The following is an 11,230-nucleotide window of genomic DNA, read 5'->3' as shown; positions in this document are numbered from 1 at the left end:
TGAATCCATTTCTTTACTGCCAGTTGTAGTGCCTCTTAGGCCAAGGACAAACACTACTCAAGGTCTGGAGGAGAAATCAGTTTTTCTCAAGTGGGATTTTGGCATGATGACTCAATGCTATGAGTAGTATCTAACTAGTAAGTGTCATGCTCACTGGTACTGGCCTTCATAGGCCAGCTAATCCATGCTTTTAAGCTCCATGGTACCAAGATTTCTTCATAGGTAATACCCTGTGTCACTACATTAGTTCTGTATTATTTCTGTGACTTCCAACCAGGAGAGCATATTAAACACAGATATTTAGTGCAAATCCCTCATTTAATATTCAAAAATATTTACTGAGTGTCTACTATGTGTCTCTTCTCACTGGGGACTCAAAGCTAAAGCAGCACTGGGGAACTTGCAGTAGCAACCAAATCAATAATCCAAGAACCGTGAGCAATTCTGTGAAGACCTAGTAGAAGCTGCTATGGAAGCGTAGAAAAGAGCACTTCTTTGCACTCACGTGTCTAGGCGGGACTTCTAAGAGGTTGTGTTTCATGCTTGATAGCCTCATCATTTTATTTAGATTGCTTTGCTTTTGAGACTGAGTAGACAATTGTTCAATGAAAGGGAGAGAAAGTGCATTCTTGGCAAGGGGAAAAACACGTGTTAAAGTTCAGAGAAGCAAAATGTCAGGATAAGCGAAGGAGCTGCAGACAGTTCCTCTTTCTGCAAAGTCATGTGCATGTGAGTGGGGCTGGAGAAGAAGCCAGAGAGGTCTGGCAGAAAAACAGAAATGTTGTGAGCTCTGTACTGAAACTAAGGTGGGGGAGACTGCCCAGTAGTGAGGTGTGCAAGGGCAGGATTGGATTCACAGTTCGGAAGGCTGATTTTGGCCAAGTATGCACAGTCACTCCAAGGGCATCCCAGAGGAAGTGAGACAAGTTGGGAGGTTAGCTTGGTCATCCAGCTGAGGAAAGATACAAGTCCGAACTGAGAAAATGGGAAATGGAATAGAAGAGGTGATGGCAAAGAGATGTTTAGGAAAAAGAACCTGGGAGATTTGGTGATTGATTACATATGTGGATTAAATAAGAAAAAGGAATGCAGCATTACATCCAGACGTCCTGCTTGAGAGATAATGATAATCATTAAAAAATAATACATAAATAAATAAATAAATACATAAATACATAAAAAACAAGAGTGCCTGGATGGCTCAGTCAGTTAAGCATCTGATTCTTGATCTCAGCTCAGATCATGATCTCATTGTTAGTGTGAGTTTTGAGCCTCCAGGGGGGGTCTGTGCTGATAACCCAAGCCTGCTTAGAATTCTCTCTCCCTCTCTCTCTCTGTCCCTCCCAGACTCTCTCTCTCTCTCTCTCTCTCTCTCTCAAAATAAATAAATAAATTTTAAAACAACTACAATGAACAAACAAACAAACAAACAAAAAACTACTCTCTGTTCTGCCTCTCCCCCTTCCGATTGGAACCCCATGGTTCCAGATACCCACTTGTCCTCCTCTGTACATCACAAGGCCCAGAACGTGAGGTATGATCTATGATTGATCCTAATCATGATTGGTTATTCACTTGTAAGTGATGGTTTGGGAATGGGCCCTTAATTTAAGGAATCAGGATTTTACTTCGTTTTGTTCTAGTGACTTTGTCAAGAAAAGCACACATGAAAGTGCCAATGCTGGTTTTCTTTTGTTCTTGTGAAATCAGTTTTAAGGAAGTTTTTGAGTCTATAAAAAGGAAGCAATAAAACACGGTGTCCAAGATGTAGACATCTATACTGTGTTTAAGATATGTATTGAAAAAGTGCTGCAGTAACTTATCCTGAGCTTATTATGTTTTGGAAGGTGGTTGGGAGAAATTAGTACATATCATGTAGCTTCCACAGCTCTTCAATATCTGAGGGGGGAGAAAAAAACCTTCCGAATGTGCCAATTCTCTTCAGGCAAGGCTACACTTTACAAGTGCCAGATGGCTGGTGATGTGTTAAACTAAGATGGGATTGTAGGGGTAATTATGAAGGGGCAGAGGAGGGGTTGAAGGAACCAGGATCGGCATCTACTAGGAAGAGACATGTAGATAAATCGAGTTTTCCTGTCTTTTGACTTTTAATAACTTGCATTGCAATAAAAACAAAACAGACAAAAAAGAATGTTTTCATCAGGCAGAAAGATGCCTTTACATTCATAGAAACATACTCTAAATGTCAAGAAATGGCAAATGAGGAGTCCTCGCCCCCTGCTCTCCTGCGCAGAAAGACAATCAGCTATTCCCACCTGGCCTGGGTAAAAGCAGCAAGTTGTCATTTTTAAGGAATAGAAAAGTCGCGGGGCAGAGTCACCCCCCATCAGAATGCATCCTTGCCCTGGCAGGCACTCGTTTTGCTTGTGTTCTTACACAGCCGTGGTGAACACCATCGGCCTGTCCTCCCCAGGCAGTCCAAAGAGTGGAAAAACTCCTGTCCCTGAAGACATCCGTGGCACCCAGAATGATGAGCGGGGGGGGGGGGGGGGGAAGAAGTGAAATTCGAGGTATTGAAGTTGAAGCTACAAAGAGGTATGAAAGAAAAGGCAGGCATTAGAAAACTCACTCCAGGGGGTTGAAAGCACAAAGAGGGAGACAAAAATCTATTACAACAAAATAATAAAGTCTTTTTTAAAGTTTAAGGGGAAAATCATCTTGTTTTGTGAAAAGATGGCGAGACGTGTTCATTGATCTTTTTAAGAGACAACAAAAACTTGGCTGTCAACGGAATAAAAGAAAATGAAGTTCCATTAATACAATCTGTCGAAAGACAACTCAGATAAATTGATCAATGCCGTACAAATCATTTCTAACCTTTCCCCCTATTTGGAGAGGATGTTTTTTCAAGAGAGTAAACAACATACCTCATCAACTTCAAGTGCTTTTTAGATGGCTTTTCCAGCAATAATGGAAATGGAGAATTTCTGGAACTAAGCATGTAATGCTTTCTTTATTATTATCAGTCCGAAGAATATCAATACATTTGTAGAGATTGGGACATGAATTTTTTCTCTTGGTAACTTGCAAGTTGTAGTTTCTCCCTTGATTTCTTTTTTAGTCTGCTTATTAGAAAACACTAATATCTACACTGCGGTGGCTCCATTATTGAGTCGGGGACCCACCGTTAAAGGGACTATCAAGTTGAAAAGATAATCACGTTGTTTATAGATCACTGTACTCAAACTTTTGGAAAGAGCGGTGTTTCTTCTCAACATTTTTCTCCTCGATTTGAAGGAAGAGCAAAAGCAAAGGAAATATTTTTTATTTGTTCCCTTCCCTCCCTCCCATCAAATGAATAACTAAACCACACCCCTCCATTTAAAAATAACCTGTGTAAAATATATAGTATAGACGTTCTAAGATAATTTTTGAATACCTTATCATAGAAGTTTTTGTTTTAACACACATCACTGATTATACTTAATTTATTGTAAACTAGGAGAATTAGGTAGTCCAATAATTATATGGAAATCTCTTTGGTATGATGCATCCCAAATGAGTGATAAGGAAAAAGGTTTCAGAGGATGGGAACTAACGTTAAAAATGTATTTACAAAATACTAACATTTTCTTTAAGAATGTGTCATTACTGACCTGTTTTCAGGTAAAGAATTCGTAGCGCTCACACATTTCCACATGGAAATAATGATGCTGATGTTATTTCTGGGTATTTGGCTCCCTGTAGACTGTAAAATGTGCAAAACACAGTTTTTAAGTACTGTTTCTTAGGTGAGTTTTAGGTTATTTACAAAAGAGCCACAAGGATTACATATTAAATATACAGAAATTTCTCCCAGAGAGGCCTTTTCTCAACCTAAGCAAACAACTACAACAACAAACAAACAAAAACAAAAACAAAACAAAACAAAAAAGTCAAAATAAATAAAGATGGGCACACAGACATGGGGGAGAGGGCAATAAAAGGGGAAGGTCAAAGCCTCCATTGCTGCTACTGACTGATATATTGCTCTTTAGCCCCTAATAAAATTACCCTTTAGGGGTACTTCTCAATATCTGTGGGTAGAGTGGGCACAGTTCACAGACACTTTAGTGAATTCAGCACCCTCCACTTCTTAAGCAAGGATTACTGCAGAAATCACACTGTCCCCTTCCTGGGTGAGGCTTTATCTTTAGAGTTAGGGTGAGAGTTACCTAAAGTCAAGGAACAAAGGTAGAGGTGAATCATCTTATCTGGTGTGCTAGTAATCTTCCAAGGCCATGCAATTTTAGCTAAGTATTTCTGGCACACTTCTTTTTTTTCTGCTGCAATAGCATGAGCAAAAACAGAGGAGTGACATGGAGATGTATAGATTCATAGGTAAATCAGAGAAAACTATGATATCCAAAACCATCTTGGAATGATAGGAAATATATTCTGTGAAACTGAAGGGTCAACTTTTCTATAGAAAGTCATTTTCTCAGGCGATAAGTCTTTTGAAGAAGGTTGTTGTCCAAGATAAAGTTTGGACAGTGTTTCAGACTTTTTTTTTTTTAATGCTGTGCAGGAGACCTTTAGAATATATGATAGATGCACCAGCATATTGAAGCTCTAGATGAATTACTGGCTTGTCTTTCCCTTGTAGAGGTGTTTTATACCCAGGAAGGAGCTAAAAATTCTTCCATCCCATTAGTTATAGAAAAGAGGGAAATGACATTCACTTTAATTTTTGTCTATACAATTCAAAGTGTTAGGCTAAACACATTTGAGGCTTTGGGGAAGTAAATCAGCACGAAACAGTATGATAGGATAAATATTAAATGTAAAGCACTTCCTGATTGTTTTCTTCACCATATACTATGGGCTCAAGTTCTGTCTTGGCTAGCATCTGGATCCTGGTTAGCAGGCCACAATTCATGCTCTGTCTGTCAGAACCTTTGCCCCTTCTCTGTCCACCTTATGGTTTTACATCACGACAGCATCCTAAAGGCATTTCCGTAAGGACAAAACTCAATATATTGTAACACATGCTCCTCTAGTTATTTACCTGGGAAGCACACACACCTCTGCTTGATATTGGTTTTAGATCTTGTTTGAAAATCTAATAAAATATTTCTACCAGAAATAGGTGCATGAAGATTTTCATCATTTATTCCATTTCTTTTTGCCCATTTATTTATTTAGTTGTGTTTGTTTAGAATGGCCAACTGCCAAATTTATGTATCTGTCACATCTCAGCTAAATTTGTTATACTTAGGAGAAATATGTGAGAAGGAACATGCCCCTGGAAGATTCTGATTCAATGACCATGTGTTTTATAGGGCTGAGAAAGATTTAAATAGAGAGGAATCTAGGCCCAGATAATTCTGTGGGGAAAATGACGAATTATTATTTACTGAATGCCTCCATTGTGCAAAGTACCGTGTCAGGCACTTAACATGCACTGTTGCACTTAGTCTTCACACTATTCCTGTGAATGAGGCTTGATCCCTATTTTAAGGAAGAGCCATTTCCATTTTACTGATGTCAGATAACCTGTTTAAGCAGTTACGAAATGGCAGGGAGACCCTAGGTTTGGAACAGTTGTATCTAATTCCACTGTTGGATCTAAGAACTGCAATAACATGTCTTCAGTTGTGTGTGTGTGTGTGTGTGTGTGTGTAGCTACAAATATATGTGTGAGTATGTATGTGTATACATATATAAACATATACAGTAAAGCCTTGGTTTGCAAGCAAAATTTGTTCTGGAAACATGCTTGTAATCCAAAGCACTTGCCTATCAAAGCAAATTTTCCCATAAGAAATAATGAATACTCAGATGATTCATTCCCCAACCCATAAATATTTATATAAAAATGATTACAATACTGTAATATAATAAAAATAATAAAGAAAATACAAAATATAAAGAAAACTAAATTAACCTGCACTTACCTCAGTAAACCTCTGTTGCTGGTGTGAAGGTTATTGCATAGGACATCTTTCACTATCACTAATGGATGTTGACTACAGTAATTATCCAATTGAGATCTTTCTTCATTTTTTTATTATGTTCATTGATAACTATAAATTTCCCTCAACACTGTTTAGTTATATCCTATTCATTTTGGTATGCGTTGTTTCCAACTCCTATCAAATAATTTGCTATATTCCCCTGTGATTTTTATCTCTTATTGGTTAATTACTAGTGTGTTCTTTAATTTCCATTTATTTGTTAATTTTCCAAATGTCCTTCTATTTTTCATTTCTACTTTCATTTTATTGTTGGAAGAGCAAATACTTTTTGTATTAATTTAGGTTTTAAAAAAATACTGAAACTTGCTTTGTGGCATAACATTTGGCATATCTTAGAGAATGTTCAATGGGAACTTGAGAAGAATGAATATACTGCTTTTGTTGGGTATAGGTTCCTATAAGTTCTGGTTAGTTTATACCATTGTTCAACATTTTATTTTTTTTTATAACTCCTCTATCCATTATGAAAGTAGAGATGAAAGTTGAATTGTCTGTATTTTCTTTTTTTTTCTTGTCTTAATGTTTGCTTATTTATTTATTTATTTATTTATTTATTTATTTATTTATTTACTTATTTAGAGAGCACCTGACGTACAAGGGTCAGAGAGAGAGGGATAGAGAGAATCCCAAGCAGGCTTTGTGCTGTCAGCACAGAACCCGACATGGGGCTTGATCTCACAAACCATGAGATCATGACCTGAGCCACCCAGGTGCCCTGGATTGTCTGTATTTTCCTTCAGTTCTGTCAATATTGCTTCCATAGTTTGGGGGCTCTCCTACTAGGTTCATACACATTTATGTTTGTTGTATCTTTCTGATCAATTTACAGTTTTATCATTATAAAATATCTGTCTTCATCTTCAGTAACATTTTGTGTTTCACCCCTCGTTTCTAATATTAGTATAGCCATTGCAGCTCTTTTGTGGTTATAGTTTGCAGATTCTTTTAGACTGTTTTCATCATTGAATCTATAGTGTGTCTCTTATAGCTCAAATCTGACAATCTTCCCTTCTGATTGGAGTGTTCAATCCATTCATATTTAATGTTATTGACATGGTTATTTTTTACTTCTGCTATTTTGTTTTTTGTTTTCTATATGTCTTATGTATTGTTCCTTCTATTCACCTTTTTTGTCTTACATTAAATGAATGCTTTCTAATGTAGCATTGAAAATATCTTAATGATTTTTAATTATAATTTTGACTTATCTCCTTAGTGGTTGCTCTAGGGCTTACACATCTTAACTCATGAGAATCTACTTCTGATTTAGTTCCAGTGACATATCAAAACCTCATTTCTGTACAGGTCAATTCTCTCCCCTAGCTTTTGCACTATGGCAGTTAACACAAATTATGTATTTATATTTTACAAACCCCAAAATACATTGATATAATCATAATATTTTATGTCTTTCAAGAAAATTGAGAGAAGAAAGAAGTGAAAGTATGTATCTATTTTTCTATATTAATTTCATTTACCCTCTTTGGTTTTCTTTCTTTCTTACTGGTACTTGAGTTACTGTCTGGTTTCATTTCCTCACTCCAATATAACTTTATCCCCACCCACAACCTCTGTGATCTTATTTTTGAATATATTACATTCATACATGTTATAGACTCAACCATATAATTGTTTACATATTGATTTACTGATTGTTTTTTAAATAAGTTAAGAGAAGGAATGGAAGAAATAGAAGAATCTTGTCTTTTGTAATTGCCTGCATATCTTTTTTTTCCCCCATGTGGATTTGAAACTGAGGAATGTTACCTGCTTTTAGTCTGAAGAACATTTTTTAGCACTTATAAAGCAGGTCCACTAGAAACAGTTATCTTGGGTTTTATCTGCTCTAGGAGGTAGTTACTTCACTTCCGTTTGTTGGATATAAGACACTTTGTAGACAGTTACTTACACTTTGAGTACTTTGGCTATGCTCCCCCACTGTTTCTGACCTCTATTGTTTCTGACAGAAAGTCAGTCATTAATCGTAGTGATATCTCCATGTACATAAGTCTTTTATCCCTTACTGCTTTTGAGTTTTTATTTTATCTTTGGGTTTTAATATTTTGACTATTACATGTTTGGATGTTGATGGATCTCCTCACTTTTATCCAACTGAGAGTTCATGGCTCTTTTTGGGTGTTTAAACTAATGTTGTCATCAAATATTGGAAGTTTTCATTCATTATTTCTTTGAAGACAGACTTTTCCTATTGTTTTCTTTCTCTCTCTCCTCTACTTCTGGTACTTCCATTATGTATATGTTAGTACATTTGTTGTTGTCTTACTGTTATCCTCACTGTTTATTGCCTTGAGTGAGTATTTATCCATTTTCTGTATTCCTGTAGAACCTTCTCTGTCAACTACAAATAATAGTTTCTTTATAATTTTCACCAATTTAATGACTGTGTTGCTGGGAAGAGGGTCCACTCAGCTTTCATTCCACCATTCAAGGAATACTAAGCACTAACACTGTATTTTACTATAGCATTGGTCTCTAAAGTTAGGTTCAGATGACACCAATGAGCTCCATGTGAAAGCATGTGCACTAAATCCTTGCTTTCTGCACTTTATTCTGTTATTGATTTATTGAACATACTGCAAGAAGACTCCAGGAGAACTGTTTCAACTATGGCTGTTGCTAACTTCTAAGAAAAACCCAGCCCATTATTTGCTGAATCAGACACTAATTTCTTGAACTCCATATGTCAAGAAAATCCAAGCCTTCCATCTAGAGACTGTTTGGTACATGAGTACCTTGAGTTGAAAGGGTATGAAATTCTTAATGAGGGGGATACTCCTTTTGGATGATGGCAAACCTATCAATCAAATCCGTTATTTGGGGAGAGTAAAAATGTTGAACATGGGAGAGAAGGTGGATCATTCTAACTTAGTTTTAAATCCAAAAGATACTTAGCTATTGTTTTTAAATTTTTTTAATGTTTATTTATTTTTGAGAGCGAGAGAGAGAGAGTGAGGGACAGAGAGAGGGAGACACAGAATCCAAAGCAGGCTCCAGGCTCTGAGCTGTCAGCACAGAGCCTGACACAGGGCTCAAACTCGCAAAACATGAGATCACGACCTGAGCCTAAGTTTATCCAACTGAGCCACACAGGCACCCCTACACTAACATTTTTTTACACTGAAAAAATAGTTCCCATTTCCTGATACCTGCAGTACCTCTGATTCTTTGAAGCAGCGAAACCCAGAGGCCCTAGGAGACAGCATTTCTTGCTAAATTACATTCTAGTGTATCCGTGCAATAAACACCTATTACCAAAGGCAATCTATGTGTGTCTCTTTCTTGGTACCTTAAAGAGCCCGACTATTTATCTTCCGTTTTCTATAGAGAATTACTGCCAAACATCTACGATGGTTTGAACGAGATGAAGTTTCCATTCTAACTACAAATGAATTGCATTGTTCAACTTATGGTTCCCCGCTCTCACTTCTGAGGTTTTTTTGTTTAATTTAATAGAAAATCCAATTATTATGTAAATATAAATGTAGCATAACTGCCACAAACAAGTGAGCATGACAATGAACTGGTGGAGCTTCTGGAGTTAAAGGAACCTGTGATTTATGAGTGTCTCTCAGGTATGACTGATAGACAGTTCACAGAAATGGTTTTAGGCACTTCTACCCAACACAATGTTCATGTTTTCCCTTTCTGACCATCCACGTTAACGCATGTCAGTGAGGAAAAGTTGCTTTGGGAGGGAATGTATCACAAATGCATTTTCATTATTTGCCTATCTTATTAAAGACAAGAAGCTACAAACCTCATTGTTTAAAATGTCTTCCTTTAATTTTTTTCCAGCAGATGTTTATGTAGAGAGAATGCTAGATCTCTCTTGGCAAGACACAGAAGTGATATTTCTTGAGGGTTCCAGCTGAAAAATTTGTCTTTGGCATAATGTGTTTAGACATCTGCAGAAGCAAAATCTTCTTTATGATCCCACTAACTTGAGTAAAAGCAAAGTACACAGCCCCTTAATCTCTGGAATACTCTTCCATGGAGTGGAAAGTTTCCAACATTAGTTTTCTTTGGTAGAGTTTCTTTATGTGACTTAGAAATTCCAGAGACAGAATCTTTAAGCATCAATAGCTTCCTCAATTAACAAGAGAGAAGCTAGCAAGCATAAATCTACAATTCTGTTTTCTTTCCAAATTACTGATTTTCCCTCTATGCTTACTATCATTTTAAGAGTCCAACACCCATTGGGAATTTTAAAATAGAACAACAACAAATGCCACAAGATGAGTTGGGGGAAACATACCATATTTTCTAATATCCAAGGTGCAATTTTAATTTGAAGTTTTCTTCATGCCTTGTAAATTCAAAGACTTGCTTTTCTTATTTTTAAAATATTTATTTTTTCTTATTTTTCTTCCCTTCGTTTCTTATTTCCTAAATGAAGGGTACAATTCATTTTTTGTGACTTCTGTTGATTTTAAATGAGTGCTAACTAAAAAAAGAACTGGGTAATGCTCACAGTGGTCAAAACTCAAAAGGATTGGCTGCTTCTTATAAAAACAACTTTTCAGTGAATAATTCCAACTATTAGGAAATTCTTTTTTACCCTGCTTTGTTTTGCTCAGCCAAGCTTTATATTAAAAAATTTTTCAAGTTTCCAGTTGTACATTGTCCTTTTTCTCCATGATTTCCCTGAGGAAAGGTTTTCTGGACTGACACCCAATCATTGTGACAATTCACAGCTGTGCTCTTTGACCCAAAGACTTCAAGGTATTTTTCTGATATGGTCAAGTGAGATCCAAGGATTCCTTATGCCATCAGTTTCTCCTACAGTCTTAATGGCTGCATCCATTTCAGGCACCTGTAAACATAGTGAAAAGTTTACTAGAACTCAAAAATTAATAGTCCAAGGATCAGTATATAAACCCATTTACTATGGGATGTAATTCTATTTTGAGCATGAGAAGGAAAAGACATAAGATGGATGCTTCATTTGTTTTTTTTGGAGTGTGTGCTGAAATAAAATTTTAAATTTTTGTTTCATTATCATAATGGGCAACATTAGTAATAAAACATTTTTCAGTATTTTCTTTTAAAAGCATGTGTGTGTGCTTTAATTAACAAATTAATGGGGAAAACACACTACATTAAATTTAGAAAATAGAGAAAAATAATTTTTCCTCTCATCAACATTCTCTCATCTCATTTTTTCTCTCATAATTAGTTTTAATGAGTTAACATACCTTCTGCTATTTCAACATATATATATACATACTTCA

Source organism: Suricata suricatta, chromosome 9, assembly GCF_006229205.1.
Source record: "Suricata suricatta isolate VVHF042 chromosome 9, meerkat_22Aug2017_6uvM2_HiC, whole genome shotgun sequence".
Taxonomy (NCBI): domain Eukaryota; kingdom Metazoa; phylum Chordata; class Mammalia; order Carnivora; family Herpestidae; genus Suricata; species Suricata suricatta.
This window is presented reverse-complemented; position numbering follows the sequence as displayed.